The 18,794-nt window shown below is 40.4% G+C and overlaps 1 protein-coding gene and 1 pseudogene across 4 annotated transcripts in view; both read left to right on the forward strand.

Annotated features, from left to right (window-relative positions):
* LOC309858268 (uncharacterized protein) overlaps positions 1 to 18,794 on the forward strand; it is a 77,886-nt gene that overhangs the window by 10,800 nt on the left and 48,292 nt on the right. The window lies entirely within an intron of this gene.
* On the forward strand, positions 14,342 to 17,625 carry LOC309860095 (vasculin-like protein 1 pseudogene; annotated as a pseudogene). The gene has a single exon. The product of its transcript is annotated as a vasculin-like protein 1 pseudogene (transcript).

An 18,794-nucleotide genomic window follows, 5' to 3' on the forward strand; every position in this document is an offset into this window, starting at 1 on the left:
TCTTTTGGCCTTTTCCTTTAATTCTCTGGTACAGGTACTTAAGTACTGGATTTTCCCTTTCTTTGTGTACCTTCTTTTTATTTTGGCAGAGGGTTGATAGAGGACACATCATGTGCCAGCTAACTTCTTAACTTAGAAGCTGAGTTTTCAGTTTTGCTGATGTGAGGACAGTTCAGGTTGTCAGTGACAAGAATGTAGCTTAGTATGACTTTGGTCTAAAGGGGAACTCCTTGGCCTTTTTAATAGGATACTTTTAATATCTCAGGGAAAGTCTAAGTTGCCTCTTATAATCGGTGTCTAAATATCTAAATATATTACTACAGGGCTTGATTTTGAACACAGGACAAGTAAGAAAACGAAGTTTTTGCCTTGATTTTTGTTGGGTTTTGATTTATTTTGTTTTGGGTTTTTCTTTTTCTTAGAATAATCTCAGTGTGGTTGATGCACAGATTGGTTGATGCACAACCAATCTCAGTGTGTAAATGGCCTATTAAAAGGGCCATTTACAGAAAAGGGTATACAAAGAGCCAACATACACAAAAAGGTATAGTTCATTCCCAGAGAAATGCAAATTAAAGCAACAAAAAAGCCATTTTTCAAATAGAAGATTGAACAATTTTCAATTTTTTGGAGTTTCACTAATGTTGATGAGGCTGTGGAAAAAAACAACACAGTGCTGATGGAAATGTGAAATTGCTACTAACTCATCAGAAAATAATCCTGCAGAATCTAGTAAGAGTTCTGATTCTCGCACCTTTGCACAAATGCATTTTACTCATAGAAATTATTTGACCAAGAAGTTAGCATGTGTAAAAGCCTGGTTAGCCAGAGGGAGCCATGTTGTTGTAAGCTTAGATTGACCATGCCCCTCCCAGAGGAACTTACTTACAAATCCCGGATATAGGGGCGGGCCAGGCCGGATGGAGACATCCAATCAGTGGGGTGCACATATATTTGCTATGGTGAGCTGGAATTCAATTGGCCACCGGTATGGCTGACCGAGCATGACTGTGCAGTTTTCCCTGTGTGTTGCAATCTCATTGGCCACCTGGGTGTGGGCCGGGCTCAACCACGTCTATAAAGGTTAGTGTGGGAGGTCAGGTGGGGGTAGCGTCCTTCGGGTGGTCGTTTGAGGTCTCCTGGCTGTCGGGGGAGCGGTCTCGTGGGGAAGTGGCCTCATCTTCAGGGGAGCGACCTCTTCCGGTAGGGTTGTGGTGGGGAAGCAGAGTCCCCGGGTCAGGGAGCAGCGTGGTCGGATAGCGGCCTTGCGAGGGAGCGGCGTGGTCCGTGAGCGGCCTCGTCCGGGGAGCAGCCTCCTGGTGTAGGGTTGTGGTGGGGAAGAGGAGTCCCAGGGTCCGGGAGCGGAGTCCCGGGGTCGGCGATCAGCGTGGTCCGTGAGCGGCCTTGGCTGGGGGCTGCGTGGTTGGTGAGCGGCCTTGTCCGGGGTGCACCCTCGTTGGGGGAGCGGCCTCCTCGGGTAGGGTTGTGGTGGGGAAGCAGAGTCCCAGGGTCGGGGAGCGGAGTCCCGGGGTCGGGGATCTGCGTGGTCCGTGAGCGGCCTTGTCCGGGGTGCATCCTCGTTGGGGGAGCGGCCTCCTCGGGTAGGGTTGTGGTGGGGAAGCGGAGTCCCGGGGTCGGGGAGCGGAGTCCCGGGGTCGGGGAGCGGCGTGGTCCGTGAGCGGCCTTGACGGGGAGCTGTGTGGTCCGTGAGCGGCCTCGCGTGGAGCAGCCTCACTGGGGAGCGGCGTTGCGGTGGGGTTTGTGGTCAGGTAGGGTCGTCCTCAGGTAGCGGAGTTGGGAGCGGCGTTGTCGGGGTCAGTGTCCTGGTCCTGTCCTGGTCGTTGTCGCCCGGACTGGTCGGTTTGATTTTAGATGCTTGGCAAGGAATAAAACTTTGTGGGACTTTCGCATTACATCAGTCTCCTTCCTTTGATCAGGGACCCTAACTGTGCATTAGAATATTTATTGCAGCATTGAGGTGGAATTAAAAAAACTGATAGCTAGAAGTCCATCAGGAAATCCATTGGAAAAATTAAGATCTAAATCAAGAGAAGTCTATAGTATGGAATATTATGAAGCTGTTACAAAGAATGAGTTATGGACACACACTGACCTAGAGGAATATGTAGGATATGTTAAATGAAAATAGAAAGCTTTAGAGTCATATGCATGATTTTTTTAAGGTAGCCTTTGCACTGTAGGGCTGTCTCTCTGGGATGTTAATTCTTAGGAGGTAGGGAAAAGGTGATGGTGTTTTGAGAGAAATTCTCTTCTTTTTATCCCACTAAAATGATAACAACATGGGAGATTTAATTTGACCATTTAATTATGTATTTCATAGTAACTGGACTAGGAAAGAAGAAATCCAGGTTCTGTTTTGACTTACATGCCATGGATTATATTATTGGATTCCTAATCTCTTCTATCACCTGTTGAGGAAATATGAGGAATTATCAAATGCTCCAAGGTCCTCCTAGGACAAGATAATGTTTCCTCTGCACTTCTTACATTTTGCTGTAGTTATATACCAAGATTTAGAAGATCATAAATTAGTATGTCAGCTATGGTCCCCTAAAAAAGGGCCATCAGTCTTCACTTGAGAAGGTTCAGTGCATTTATGCCCATACTTAGCATATGGAAAATGGACACTCAGTCTGGAACACAGCCTACTTTTCATAGAATCTCCCAGTCATAGAACAATACATCTAGGAAGAAATGAGCAGACTTTAAACATGATTGCTCATCAGAATTATCTGCAAATCGAATAAATGCAGATCTATCCTATGCATACCCTCGAATGTACAGAATCAAAATATCTAGAAACTAAGCCCAGGAATCTTTTAAAAAATGACAACCAAGGGATTCTGAGCCATCTCCTTTGTACACTAGTGTTTGTGGACTACAGATGAAGTTTATCCTATAAGGTCGAGCTGCCTGTCAACAAGGCAGGGAAGACAACAAACATTTGTAAAGTCCCTACATAGGAAATACCTCTTAGTGCTAAGCCCTCCTGCACAGCTAGCAAGATGTATGAAATTCAAACATGTTAGTAGAGTTTCATTTTTCCCAGACTAGGATCCTTGATAAGGAATTTTTCCTAAAGTAACATACAAGTCTTGCCATAAAGGATTACCCTGAGCCACTTTAATCTGCAACTGATTCTCTGTGTCCTGATAGGCTGTGTCCTAATCTTTAGTCCAAGGGCATATACTTTATGCAAAAACTCCATCATCCGGTGGAGCCCTCTTTAAAACTTTGTTAAAGCTAATGGTCAAATTGTAGTTGTATAGTCCCTCTTTAAAAAAAAAAAAAAACAAAAAAAAAAAAAACAAAAAAACAGTCTATTAACACCAGACCTTCAATTTCTGAAATGCTTAAAAGAATATTACCACTAACAGAAAGACCAAGTGGAAAGGGAACCATTTAGAAACACTGAAACAAAGCAAATGGCACGCATGGCATTTCTTTTTAGTTCTAAGGCAGTGAAGTACCAGATGTCATGTAACAAAGTCTGAGGGGACCATGGAACCTAATGGGCATAGCCAGAGTGCTAGCTTTAAAAAGCTCTTGTGCTTATAAAAACAAGCAACTTGTCACCATTAACTCCATATGTTAGACTTAAGACTTTTTCCAGCCTGCATTTGATTTACTTAAACACTTGTAATGCTTACCTTTTGCATTAAAAGGGAGAATATTAGTGAATAAGGGGTTTGTCCAGCCCTGTTATAGATCTTTCACATAGTAGGTTGCTTAGTAAAAATCTGGTGGCTCTGTTAGCTACTACCTTCTAATTGTGGGGATGGAAAAGGAAAGGTCAGCTGAAGTTATCTCTGAACTTGAAATAAGCTACACAACATAAGCAGTGACTTCATTATCTTATGGGGATGGCAGGAAATGGTGAGTTTGAAAATCCACAGCAGAAGTCTCTAATTCCACAATCTTAAAATGAGCCTTGGTTAATTTCAGGGTACACAATGCATAGATATAGTTACAAAATTACCAATGACCAGTCCTTCAAGTTCTTTTTCCTAGAAATCTATGGAATTATCCAAATGCAATGTTGCTCACACCTGTCTGACCACTGCTCCTTTGTCTCCATTGATGGATCCCCTCCCTACCCCAACCCCATTTGCTGCTCACATTATCACTCAGAACGTTCTCTGCAAGCTCTGTATTCTCTGCTCCAAACATGTTGATTGTTTTTCAGGGCACTAGTTCTATTATCTCTGTTCTGATGAGTTTCAGGCCTTTATTTCCTGTTCTGGCTTCTTCATGCTTCCAGTCTGATATGTTCATGATGGCTGCTGGACATTTCTATGTAGATGCCAACTTTTTTGAAACTGTTTATCCTTTAACACTTGTCCTCTTCCTATCCTCATTCAGGTTGGAGAAATCTAACCACCCAAGGTCAAAACTGCTCATTTTTTTTCTTCCCCACTATCATTACTCACTGAATCTTAGCATTCCTTTTTCCCAGCAGCAATGTCTTCCCTCCATCTCATTTCTCTCAATCTTCTTTCATTATATCATTCTCATGTGGCCATAATAACCTCCTAATTTCCCACTGCCTCCGTCAGTTCTATGCCTCAGTACCAAATTAATCCTCCTCAAGTACATTTATGTCATGTAGCTCTGCTGATCCAGAACACTTCAGTAGGCCATGACTTCTCAAGAATGCTGTTCAAACTCATTTTTCTGAAGTCCCAAACCCTCTGCAAACTCTTTCCCTTTCCCCTCTGTTCTGGTCCGAGGAGTCTGCCATTTCACCAGACATGACCACAGCTCACTCCTACTCCATCCACTTCATTTTTAGCACCTAGGAGGCTGTCCTGAGCTCTGTCCTCCCATGTGAAAGGTCCCTTCCCTTCAACCTCTAGATTTATGTTTCATCTCTAGCGTGACCAAACAAACCCACAGAGACCACCTTTAACAGCTTTTTTGTTAGCACTAGTCACCTTTAATATAGAGCCTGTATCTTCAACTACTTCATATGCTTCCCCTAGTATTTCATAAATAGTAAATGCTCAAAGATTTATTTTGATTAGATTTAGAAACTGGCCTATTGCCTTGTTTATGATTCTCCATCCAACCTGCCCAAAACAATGAAAGAAAAAAGAACCCAAAGAAAATACTGGCAGGTAAGCTAAGTACCCCTCCTCCAAGGTTCAAACAAAGTTCTGTGAATAGAATTCAGTCTCCTCTGTCTCTGTTCAAATAATGCATGTCTCCTAAGACTGGGAAATCTGTACTTGGGGAAAGGTACCAGCCCAGATGGAGATATGGAGGAATGACTCTTGCCATAGGAACTTTTCTAACTTCCAGTTTGAAAAAATTCCTTTAGGGGGATTTTCTGATATACATGTGTGTCCCTCACCGTAACCAGCAACTGGTCCTTGTTTATGTGGGACAGGCAATTAGCATAGACCTGGATGGTTTCCCTAAGATTTTGCAAGTTCTGTGTTTCTGACCCTTAGAAGAATAAGTCATGATTTTACCTAGATGAATTTTCCTTAGCCAAACTACCTTTTAAAAAATACTAAAAACACAATTCTTCTTTCCAGCCCAAATTTTTATTTTTTCAAATATTCATAGTACAAAAGCATAATTCTTAAAACCCTGGTGTGAGTTTCCAGATAGATATATTTTTCTAAGATCTTACTCATTTTAGAGCAAGCGAGCACACAAGTGGGGAGGGGTGGAGAGAGAGTGAAACAAAATCTGAGGCAGATTCTGCGCTGAGTGGGGGGCTTGATCCCACAACTGCGAGATCATGACTTGAGCTGAAACCAAGAGATGCTCAACTGACTGAGCCACCCAGGCACATTACTTTCTTAATTATGCTAACTGGGATTGATTAAGTCTTAATATATTTTGCTGTGAAGAATTGGCTAATACTAAGAATAGATTAAATATTCTAGAAAATGATGGACCCAGGGACTGAGTCAAAGTATGCTAGCTTGGAGGGTATACATATAAGTCTTCAGGAAAGAAAAAAAAAAAGATGCACACCCTTCTCTTTGTCTTCTAGTGTGAGAGATTGGGTCCCAAAGCCTGCTTCTAATAGTATGCCAATGAGGCTGAAATCAAAGTGTCAACACGGCAACATTTCCTCTGACAGCTAGAGGGGAGAATCTGTCCATTCCCTCTAGCTTCTGATGACTGTGGCTACCTCATTCCAAACTTTCTCCATGGTCACACTGCCTTGTCTAATCTCTTGCTTCTTTAAGGACATGTGTGATTGCATCTTTAGGCTCTTCCAGATAACCTAGTGCAATCTCTTGTCTTGATATTCTTAATAAATTTGTAATGCTCTCTTTTCTTTTTTGTCATACAAGGGAATACACATTCTAGAACATCGATGTATTTTGCGAGCCATTATTCAGCCTACTAGAATGATGATGATTATTCTGCATATATAAAAAACTTAAAGTTTTAAACTATAAAACAGCAAAAATATTAGTGTCTATACCATATGGTCAACAATGATTATTCTTGGGAGTGGGTCGACCAAGAATTTTCACTTTCACTACCACACATGCTTATTTTTTCCCCCTAATATTATTGTGCTTTTGAAACCATTCACTCTTCTATTAAGAACATGTAACTGATATGTTTGTATTGAGGGATAAAATGGCAAGGATTAAAGTGCAAAATTCCAGCCATATAAAAGCAAAATGATGCCCTAATTGGGTATCTTTCTCCTTCATCTCATGGTACTTCTTTCCAGCACGGCCCTCCCTCGTCCTTGTGCTGCTGCTCATTCACTCATCTGTGCAACTTGGATTGAAAACACACTTGAGACAATTAAATCCAAACTTGGATTTGCTTGGCCTCAAAGTCCCTGCTGTTCCCTCTGTTGCAGGCTGTTTCTCTTAATTTCTCCCTTCAAAGACCAAAGAACTTTCCAGAAGAAAGGGGACAAGGAGAAGAATTGGAAGGAATAGGGAATATTTCTTTTTTTTGACTTGTGGTCTGAGATGTCTTTGGTTTCGTGTATGTTTGTTTTCCTCTCCTCAGCAAAGGCTGCAGAGTCCTGTGTGGGGATAGATCAAGCCTTACTCTTCACGTCCCAAACTCTACCATTTGTGGAAGGTTTCTTTGCTATGCTGCTGACTTAGTATCATTTGTCCTCTTTCTCAATTTGGATTCTTGGAGCATTTGCTATCTTTTAGGCAAGGATAGTAGGAGAATGCCCTAAGAAATGCAGTTTCCCTTCAATCTGCTGCCAGAGCCCAGTGCCGCAGATTTAAGATACATAGATCTCATTGGTGATTAATAACTCCCCCCATCACTCTCCTCTAACATCCAGTTTCTTTACAAATCCCTAGCAAGATCAAAGTGTCCACTGGTTTGAGCAAACTAAGGATTTGTAATTACACAGCGGTGTCCTTCCCTAGAAACGAGACTTCAACATGTTGAAGGACAAATCTGGAAACCCATCTTCTTTTCTATAGATATCTTAAAGAATTAGTCACTGTTGCATTGTATCTACTTGGCCATACTTTGCATTTTTTGTAGACAAGATATTTTCCATTGTTTTGGTGAAATAACAGTTTTAACATGTATATGCAATCAGGCATTTAATTAAATCAACTTAGTTTATCACTGGGTGCATTTATTGTACTGTCTAATCACGGAGGTAAACACAGCTGCCATGGGCATGTGGTGAGAATACTCTGGAAAAAGGGGGCATGGTGGGAAATCTGTTTAAAAGCTGCCAATTTATCTTTCCTTTTCTCACTTGAAATTTTGTAGAGAGGGGCTAGTTTTCACTGATAACAAAGGCAAAAGTATATACTTTTTAAGGAGTTGAAGAAATCTAGATTTCATAGAAATGAATCATGGGAAAAGTGTATAACCAAGCTTCTCAAAACTGATGTGTGTAGAAATCACCTGGAATCTTGTGAAAATGCAGATTCCAATTTAGTGGGGCTGGGCTGGGGCCGGAGATTTTCAAACAGGCATTTCTGGTAATGTTCCCCACCCCCACCCCCACTCTCCTGGCGCTGATGCTGCTGGGGTTGGTTCAAGAGACAAGCAAGATTGAGGAGTCCGTCAAATGATTCGAGGTCACCATCTTTTTGAAATCAAGAAAACATCCACATCTTTTGTTTTTAGGGGCCAAAATATAGTGTTCTTTTTTGATGAATTAAAGAAGCTCTAATCCAGCGGAGTGCCTTTCTGATATTCCAAGCCTGCAATAATAGCTGCTTAGTTCTTTAAATGGCTTGGTTTACTCTGGACTTTTAAAATGTATGTATTTTTAAATTTCCAAATGCTACCATACTCATTGAGAGTAGAAACAGGATCCTGATAGTGCTGGATGCATATTAAATATTTAACATATGTGTCACCAATTGAGTAAGACTCTTTTGTTTCTATAAGGTATTTCCAGTGATCCTTGTCAGTGAATTTCCCCTTTTGCAAATTAAACAATTGAGAGAGCTTAGGAGGACACTGGGTCTAAGCTTTAAATGTGAACAGAGATTAAAGGCAAAGGTTAAGGCTTCCTATTAGATTTCAAAGAAATACTCTGAGATCTCTGGGAAACTGTCATCACCTGAATGCCCTGTCCTTCCCTTCAAGATTGCTATGCCAACGCCCTTGACATTGCTCCTCATTCAAAGCAAGCCTTCTTTTTCAATCATTTTCCCTTCTGTTTTGGTATGAACTTAACACTTTGTCAGTGGGATAATCCTGTGTATCTTCGAGAGGTTGGAGGTGGGTAAAGAGATCATGGACAACATTTATGTCCCAGCACCTATCTTGACACATCTTATTTATGTATAATTAGGTGTACTTACGATCAGAATTCAAACTTAGGGATTTTGCAAATATGACCATTTCCTAAATCATTTCTAGACAAAAACTTTAGCTTTGAAATTTTGAAAATACTTTTGAAATCTGTTACTTTAATTTAGGGCGTATATAAAATCAGGATCAAATTTCATTTGTGGGTCGCATCTAACAATTATTAGAGTGTTTGAACTTCAGCCTTGTTTTGTGCTAGGAGAGAGAAGCGGACAGTAAATAGCAATGGAATGCAGCTATAAATTGGAAATGCATACAGGACTTAATTTAATATAGAAGACTAAAGTAGCCTTCCACTTGCCAGGATACTGTAAAATCAATCTTCTCTCAGAAATAAGGAAAAACTGAATGAAGTCATTAGGAGTTAAAAATAGTAGATAAGGGGCGCCTGGGTGGCTCAGTGGGTTAAGCCGCTGCCTTCGGCTCGGGTCATGATCTCAGGGTCTTGGGATTGAGTCCCACATTGGGCTCTCTGCTCGGCGGGGAGCCTGCTTCTCTGCTTCCCTTCCTCTCTCTCTCTCTGCCTGCCTCTCTGTCAAAAAAAAAAAAATAATAATGTAGATAAAATCTTCTCAAGCTGCCTATATAAACTTCACAGAGTCCTTACTGTTTATTTTTTGTTACACACAATATATTATTTGCCAAGTTCCACAAACCTAATTGCCAGAGCAGAGGCTCCCAGCCACCTCCTCCCCCCCCCCTTTTCTGAAGCAGAGTCATGAACTGATTACATGGAATAAATAACTCATTAGGGTCATCCATACATACTTGAAATAAGAAAATATGGCTAAGTGTCCTCCACAGACAGGCTACTTAACCAGTTTTCTCTATTCAGACTTTATTCACTTACCAAACCAAACTTCAGATCACATTTGTCTATTAAAATCCTCAACATCCTACTGGAAAGTGAATTGTGCTTAGTGAAGGAACTAATCTTTAAAACGAGCTTACTTTTTTGGGAGAATGCTTTGGACATCCTAACTTTTCAGTGTCCACAAGGGCTAAAACCTCTCTCTGGCCTTCTAGAAGAAATTTTCATAGCCTTGTGAGGGTTTGTACTCCCCAGTTTGTTTCCCAAAATAGAGAGAAATGAGAGCTGTCACAAGTTTCTTTCAAATTCTCCATAGAAACCCTGATCAATCTGATATTTTCCAAACTATCATAATCTGGAATTTCTAGCCAAATAGCATTTCAGCTGTTGTGTATTTAAGTGTCTATTGTTTATAAGTAACAGAAACCAATTTGAGATACTTTAGACTAAAAAGGGGAATATATTTCAAGGATTCAGACTGGGCTCTGGGGACTTGAAGGTGAAATCATGGTTGAAGGTGAAATCATGGACCTTTCTCAAAAGCCCTGGTCTCACCAGACCTACAGTCTCTCAGTATCACAGTACCTGAATTCTGAAAAGAAAGAAGTGGCTATCCATGTTTCAACTAACAAAGGCCAGGGACCCAATTTTAGGTAACTTAAGTCAAAAACCTGGTACCAAGCTCTACAGACAAGGTACAGAGCTTGGGAATCCCTGTGGCCAGGCTACAAATAGTACCCACTACAGGAAGTATTGATTTTTTTTTTTAAAACATTAAGACAATAGTAGTGATCAAATTTTTACAACTCCTTAATCTGTACTTCATACAAGCCTACTCAAAATGTTCTAGAAGGGTTGAAGATAAACCCAGTAGTTCTGAGCTTGGGTTTCCTGGACCTATAAAGATCCATGCTAGGATTCTGAAAGTTCTTCAGCCGCTCCCGTGTTCTGAGAAGCCTTCACTTACTTACCAGGATAAAGCTGCAAAGGATCACTAGCCCCTTGAGTTTCTTGGATTTTTAGCTAAAATGTTATTAAGTTGATGTGGTAATGTTCTGTGTCCTCATGATAGAAGTTCATTATATAGATCTTTATTTAATCATGGAGAAATTAAACTCAGAAACAGACACAGTACTAATAGCAAACACTCATGCAATGTCTTCTGTGTGCCTGTGCTCCTCCAGTACTCCAGACATGATCTTTCCAAAGCTGCAGTTCATTGACAAGGGAGGTAGAAGGAGATATTTAAGTGCCAGAGAAGACTGGGAGCCACCCAACCAAGTCTTCAGTTAGAGTTCAGCGTCAGCGGTGATCCTCATGCAGAGATAGAAACATCTTGCTCTTGACAGGGAGTTAGTTATTCCCAGAACAAACTTCATAACTGAGTCTTCTTTTGCTTGCCACCCCTGAGTTTGATTCTAGCCACAGTTTCACACATTCCTAAGTTGTAGTTTTGGTCTGTGTTCAAAGTAACCCTTCAGGAGGCTTGCATTTTTTACTGTGCTGGACATCTGTGGTTAGACTGTTTAGCAAGATAAAATATCCTCATTAGACTATAGAACAATTTGAAACCACATAGGGCTGTTGTACTCTTTCAAGAATTTGAAATGTGTACTCTGATCTGCCACATGGCTTGTCTATCACTTCAAAACCATAAAGTAGCTATTTAATAACAATCCAGATCTAAGTGTTACTTTGTTAGATAATGAACCAGATACCTTTTCATAAATATTCATGGAAACACTCAGAGATGATATCCCCTCCTTTACAGATAAAGCAACTGAGGCTTGGCAAATAGCTTGGCAAATAGCAAATAAAAAGTACTCCAAAGCACCCCAGGAGTGAAAGCTGTAATGTTCTAGGCAGCAGAGACTGTACCTGTTTCCTGTTGTATTCTCAGTCCCCAGCACAAAATGGGTCCATAATAAATACACAAGTAAGAAATAAACGAACAACTCCAACTCTTATTTCGAAGTTCATTCTCTTTTCTGCTATATTGTTTCCTTTAAGATTACCCTGGCATACATTTTGTGCCTAAGCAAAGAAATAATTTATCAGCACTAGTAGGAGTAAAATATTCTGTTGTCATAGAATAAATGTATACTTCCACCCATTGGCTTGTCTTTTGTGTTGTTGGCATGAAGGTTAGTTGCAGTATATAGAAATAAATCCCCATAAGAAAAGCAATCACCATAAATCCATGCTTGAGGAAAGGGGCCATCATCATTTTGTTGGAATGCCGGTACAATATGCGAGCTATCAAAATTCACCTAATTCTGGGATATTTTTTCCCCAGATAACAATATATAAAAGGTAATTCCATTGAACTAATCTTGTCAGTATGTTTAGTTGATGTTTTATAGCAGTAAAAATGTACTTAACTGCAAACCTCAAACCAAGTTACTGGAAGGAAAGATAAATACACGGGTGATCTGTGTTATGAAAATCACAAGGCAAAATTGCTCTAACTTTACTCTTACATTGTTGATCATACCACATTGCTTTAAACATTCGAATTCCAGTTCTAAGTATTCATTGGCCTGAAAGAAATACTGTATGAATTATAACATTTACTTGCAGTCCTTAAAAAATAAGGAGGATGTATGCAGAAGACTTTGTCTTGGGAAATGCTGCCCAATGTTTGCTGGAGAAAATGGCTATATTGATTCCGGACAATGGTTTATATTATCTTAGCAAATACAGTTTGAGGTCAGTTACCAGTAATGCTATTTTTCACTGAGTTTATAAACTTCCTGGTATTTAAAAAATGAAAGAATGTGTGCTGTTCAACTTGTAACCATGATTATTCAGTGGGTCACTTTAAGTAAATATGTAAACATCTGGTTCCAAGAGACCAGCAAAGACCTCACAGCTTCAGATCTGTAAATAGTGCCTCTCTATTAAACCTCCTATATTAGTGTTTGGGTGAAAAACAAAACAAAACAAAACAAAACAAAACAAAACAGCTAAATGTTGTTCAGGGGAATATATAAGGTCAATCTTAGTTTTGTAAGCTTCATGATTATATGACCCAAAATAGATTATTTAGACCAGAGAGGGATAAATTCCTTTTTGGTTCTGGATCCTTTTGTGAAGCTGATGACCCCAAAATTGGCAGAATATTACATACAGCTTTAGAAGGTTCTCTGAACTGAAGTTCATCTATCTACATTAAGAATATAAATATCACTTCAATTTTTAGGCACAGGTGTACATGAATTTAAATCTACATATTAGCCTATTTTTCTCTTTAAACTCTTCATTATATTCATGTGCCTCTAAGTGCCCCAAACCATAATGCTACAAATGCGAGAAAAGTTATTCTAGCAAAGTGGTATTTGATACTGTGCTGTTTATCTAGGCCCTCCCCTTTCCCTTGTCCACTAGGCAGTAGCTTATATTCCTTAACCTTATGTGGAGAGGCCTGCTCTGAGATTTTGGTTGTTCAAGTGTAGGATTTTCTCTGGAAATTTTTTAGAAGTCATATTCAGGAAATGGGAGAAAACTGAACCTGGGAACATAATAAAACTTTTGAGCATCATGCTTCCCTTTTCCAGCTAATTCCATGGTGGTGTTACTCAGCTAAAATCTGTATGTCAATATCTTTGCCTTTCTTAAGTATCAGTTACAAAGTTTCTGCCTGAAATAGACATCTGTCTCTAGGATCTTACAAATCCAATTGGAGAGAAGAGGCTATACACGGAACAAGAAAATAGTGAATTATTCAGTATTGATACAGAATTGTAAATATTGATGGGGGTAATGGATGCTAAGAGGAAGTCTACAATTAAATCATTATAAACATAATGAGTAATAGTGTGTTCCCAAGCTTATCCGAGCCTAAATCCTATTTTATAACACTGATTAACATCCAAAACAAACTAAGGAACTATTATCTAGAATTATCATAAATTTTCCTGAGGCTGTGGGAAGCCCTTGAGAAATAGACAGGATGTGAGTTTGGTTTGGTCCAGAATCACCAGGGATTAATTGTTTTAAAAAAAATTCATTACTGAGCATTACCTCTGTCCTATGAAATCATAATTTTTGATGTGGTGGCATTGGATCTCCACATTTTAATACCATCTCTGCCTTTATGAACAGTCAGGCATGAGAACCCCCTTACAGACATGTGTGATGAAGAGGAAAGGTGTCCATACCATGTAGACAAAAAATGTTCAACAGTAAAATTCTTTGAGCACTTTGAGTCTAACCTCAAAACTTGAGAACTTGAAAGATTTTGTAAATAGTGACCTCTTCCAGGCTATCATTTGCTGGACCTAATAAAATGAACATCTCATTGCTAAAATAGTCCTTTTGGATTTCCATTTCAGCACATGGTTTCAAATATTTACTTCCTGCCAAAAAATTCAAATAATGCAAGTTTGTGTACATATAAGTCACAAACACATCTATCTACATAATTTCTTTTGATTTTTTTATGGGAGCATGTGGAGGCACTGATTGCCTTATATGTCAAACTTCATAAAAGTGAAGCAAGGGAAGAAAATAATTACAGAGTAAAAGGAGTTTCATGCACTTTTTTTCTTCATGACTGTGAGATCTTGGATAAAATTTGAGGACCTGCTAAGTCTGATGCCCAGGACTTGTGATGAAAAATTCCCATTTTTCCTCAGTGAGAAACACTTTTTTTAAAAAAAATCTAAATCTTGGGGAAGAGCTTTGTTATGGTTGTGGGCTCTCCACCTCTATGGGATCAGGAAGCTGGGGACGCGCCCTTAGACGCTGCCTCTGGCCCCTAGCTGTAGCCCCACTGCTGCCGGTGATAGATTCCTGTGGCCTTTTAAGTGATTGAATAATGATGGAAATGGATCCAAAATAATAAATGACTGCTCTACTAAAGCAGTAGAAGACTCCTCGTATCACCTTCCAGTTCAATTCAGTCTTCAGGAGGAGGCGGAACAAGTGAAATAGAGAAGACTGAAGAGAAGATGACCTCACTTTGGAACTGTTTACTCCTTGACTTCTTTATTTCTACTTGTTTTAATTTTGCTGTGAATTTAAATAGTGAAAACCAAAGAAATAGAAGATACATTTGGGAGCTTTATATAACCCAAGAAATTTGCCTTGAAAGCTGCTATTCTTTGGAGGAAAACATACTAAGTTCCTGTCTGATTAAAAACAAACCAGATTTCCTATGTCCCTTAGATTCTGAAGAATAAAACAGATATAAATACATATCCGCACACTTTTTAGCAGCTCTGTAGGAATAATGAGATTTATAAATTAAGGGCTTTGTTATGTGGATGTTTTGCCGCTGGAATTGACTGCTCAGAAGATCTTTTATTGCTCTCTAATGCTATATTTTTGATCTGTGGCTTTGATGGCATTCGCCCACACATGAGTTTACCTCTTTCCAGTTATGACCTTGTTATGAACAGTGTTTGCACTCAATGTGCAAATGTCCATGTATTATCTATTTAAACAGCATCATAGTGCCATCACTCAAGGAAGTTGAATGAGGTGAACATAGACATAGCTCTTTCCCCTTCCCCCCATTTTTTAAATGTAACAAATAATTTTTATGTTTCCCTTCCCCTTTCCCCTTCCCCTTTTTGGAAACGTGTCAGGAACTAGATAGTTTAAGATGAGCAATTGAGGAGACTTGAAAAAGTGATACAGACAGAGCCTGGCTTCCTTGTGCTTTATCACAAGGCGTGCTGCTGGCCAGCCTATTTCAGCACCCTTTTAACAAGAGAACCTCGTAGGAAATCCAGCTGGCAGACTCAAGGAGTTCGGGAAACAGGACCACAGAGGTTACACTCTGGGATCCTGGCCATGAGGTTGGATGCCTCACCTTGCTGAAAAGAGACACTGGACCTAAATGGCACAGCATGACTTTTTTCCTGCTTGGCTAAATTTCTCAACACCACAGTCAGCTAAGTCACCTACAGCCACCTTCGAAAACCACGGAGAGCACCTATCCCGAGGAGATCGTAGGTTTGGAGTAAGCCGTCGTCGACATGATTCCTCTGATGGCTTTTTTAACAATGGACCTCTGCGAACTGCAGGAGATTCCTGGCACCAGCCCTCCCTGTTGCGCCACGACTCTGTGGACTCTGGTGTCTCTAAGGGAGCATATGCTGGAATCACAGGGAACCTATCTGGTTGGCATGGCTCTTCCCGAGGTCATGATGGCATGAGCCAGCGTAGTGGGGGTGGCACAGGGAACCATCGCCACTGGATTGGCAGCTTCCATTCCCAGAAAGGCTGTGCCTTTCAAGAAAAGCCACCTACAGAGATTAGGGAAGAAAAGAAAGAAGACAAGGTGGAAAAATTACAATTTGAAGAGGAAGATTTTCCTTCTTTGAATCCAGAAGCTGGCAAACAGAATCAGCCATGCAGACCTATTGGGACCCCTTCTGGAGTGTGGGAAAACCCACCTAGTGCCAAGCAACCCTCCAAAATGCTAGTCATCAAAAAAGTTTCCAAAGAAGATCCTTCTGCTGCCTTCTCTGCTGCATTCACCTCACCAGGATCTCACCATGCAAATGGGAACAAATCAACCATGGTTCCAAGTGTCTATAAGAACCTGGTTCCTAAGCCTGCACCACCTCCTTCCAAGCCCAGTGCATGGAAAGCTAACAGAATGGAACACAAATCAGGATCCCTTTCCTCTAGCTGGGAGTCTGCTTTTTCCAGTCCGATCTCTGTTACCAAACCAGTAGTACTGGCTTGGGGCACAGTTTTAAGCTCTCCTAAAGAGAGTCCCTCCAACACTACTCCTCCGATTGAGATCAGCTCCTCTCGCCTGACCAAGCTCACCCGCCTAACTACCGACAGGAAGAGTGAGTTCCTGAAGACTCTAAAGGACGACCGGAATGGAGACTTCTCAGAGAACAGAGACTGTGACAAGCTGGAGGATTTGGAGGACAACAGCACACCTGAACCAAAGGAAAACGGAGAGGAAGGCTGTCATCAGAATGGTCTTACTCTCCCTGCAGAGGAGGAAGGGGAGGTCCTCTCACACTCTCTGGAAGCAGAGCATCGATTATTGAAAGCAATGGGATGGCAGGAATATCCTGAAAATGATGAGAATTGCCTCCCCCTCACAGAGGATGAGCTCAGAGAGTTCCACATGAAGACGGAACAGCTGAGAAGAAATGGCTTTGGGAAGAACGGCTTTTTGCAGAGCCGTGGTTCCGGCCTGTTCTCCCCGTGGAGAAGCACTCGTAAAGCAGAGTTTGAGGATTCGGACACGGAAACCAGTAGCAGTGAAACATCAGATGACGATGCCTGGAAGTAGGCATATAAGTCCTCAAAAATCTGACCCAGTAAACTCAGCTTGTGTGTTTAGGGAGTATACAGAAGAAATCATTCTTTTCCTTTTCTTATGTTGAATACTTCATGCACAAGGGAAAATAGTCATATCCCAAAGAGAGAGCAATTGGCTTGTTTAGCTTTTGTTGTTCTTCCCTGTTATCTGCTTAATAGAAGTTTGTGTGATGGGAAAGATTTTTTAAATACACACACACACACAGACACAGTATCTATGAGGCGACGCACAGGTGGGAGCTGGCAGTGCAGAGAGGAGACGCAGGTCTGCAGCAACAGCTTCTACCACCAACCCTTGGGGCACTCACCCCTGTGCTCAAGCAATCATTGTCAATGACACAGTGACTATTGAAGTTATAATTGTATTAAATTAATGCTAATAATTTGGATATTTTATTTTATTTTTGGCTGCTCGGGTAACGTTAGCCCTTAACCAAGCATACATGGTTTTCTTCTTTTCTTTTTTTTTTTTTTCCCCTTTTTTTGGGTACAGCTGTAAAATATTTGGATATAGGAAATGTTGTGTTATTCTTGCAGCCTTGATATTCAGGGTGGATTGTAAAATATAAATTTTTGTGAGATTTCAAAGATTAAGATTATTTTGATAACATTATTTACAGATTTAAAAGATGTGGTTATCACAAGTCTGTTGAAGGGGAAAACTACTGCATAAAATAACTAACTTGGAATAAATATTTTGCATCAGTTTGGAAAAAAAAAATCTAAATCCTTATTAAATGGTGGGACTGGATGTTTTTCTCTTAGGAACTAAAAGGGAAGGGAATTTAAAAGTATTTTACTTTTTAAAAAAGAATTTACTTTTCCTGAGGCTCTACTAAGGATCAGGTCCTTTATTTCACTTATTGCCCCTTCAACATTCAACACAACTTCATAAAGGAGGTGGTATGTCTCTAAATCCTTTTCATGGATTAAGAAACTGAAGCAGTAAGAAGTTGCATGGCCTCCTTAAGGTCTTAAGGACTGTTAAGTGCCAAAACCAGAGTTTTGACCCTCTTCTCTGTGCTGTGCTTGTTTTTCTGTAGCACATTTCCCGAGAGCAGCAGGATCTCTAAACATTGTACCTCTAGCCCAGGACACCCCTCACTTCCTGGTGGCAGACCATTTCTGTAGAGGGGAGCAGCCCACACCAGTTTCAGCTTGGGTGGAATCTGCTGATTGTGGAAACTTCTAGGAGCATCACAAGGTCCCTAGTGTCTCCTCCACTCCAACAAGCAGAGTAGAGCAGTGATTACCAATGTGGACTTAGGTTTGATAATGACTAGCTGTTTAGCGTTAAGTGAGTTACCCAGCCTTTGAGACTCTTCCCTCAGTTGCGCAATGGAAGTGAGGTCTACCGCACAGAGCTGTATGGGTTTAACAGCTTTAGTGAGGTGTCATTTACATGCTCTAAAATCAATTTATGTATAAATTTCACTGAATTTGGTAAGCATCTTTAGTTGGGAAATTGCCACCACAACCTAGTTTTAGGACTTTTGCATCACCCCCTAAAGTAAAGGGCCTTTTTCAATCCCTAATGCCTACCTTTCCTTGGTCCCAGAAACCATTTGACTGCTTTCTGTTCCAACAGTTTTGCTTTTTTCCAGAATATCACGTGAATGGAAACTGTGTAGGCTTTTAGCGTTTTTCAGTTAGCATGTTGTTTTGTGGTGCATGCATTTTGTTTGTACCTTGTATCAGTAGTTCATCCCTTTTATGGCTGAAAAGTATTCCATTGTATAACCTACCACATCTTATTTATGTTTGGGTAGTATCTATTTGGGGTTACTATGGATAATGCTGCTACACATAATCATATAAATATTTCTGTGGCCATAGGTTTTGTCTTGGGTAGATACCTAGAAGTAGAATTGTTGAG

The sequence above is a fragment of the Mustela nivalis genome (assembly GCF_964662115.1).
Source record: "Mustela nivalis genome assembly, chromosome: 2".
In the NCBI taxonomy this organism is placed as follows: Eukaryota; Metazoa; Chordata; class Mammalia; order Carnivora; family Mustelidae; genus Mustela; species Mustela nivalis.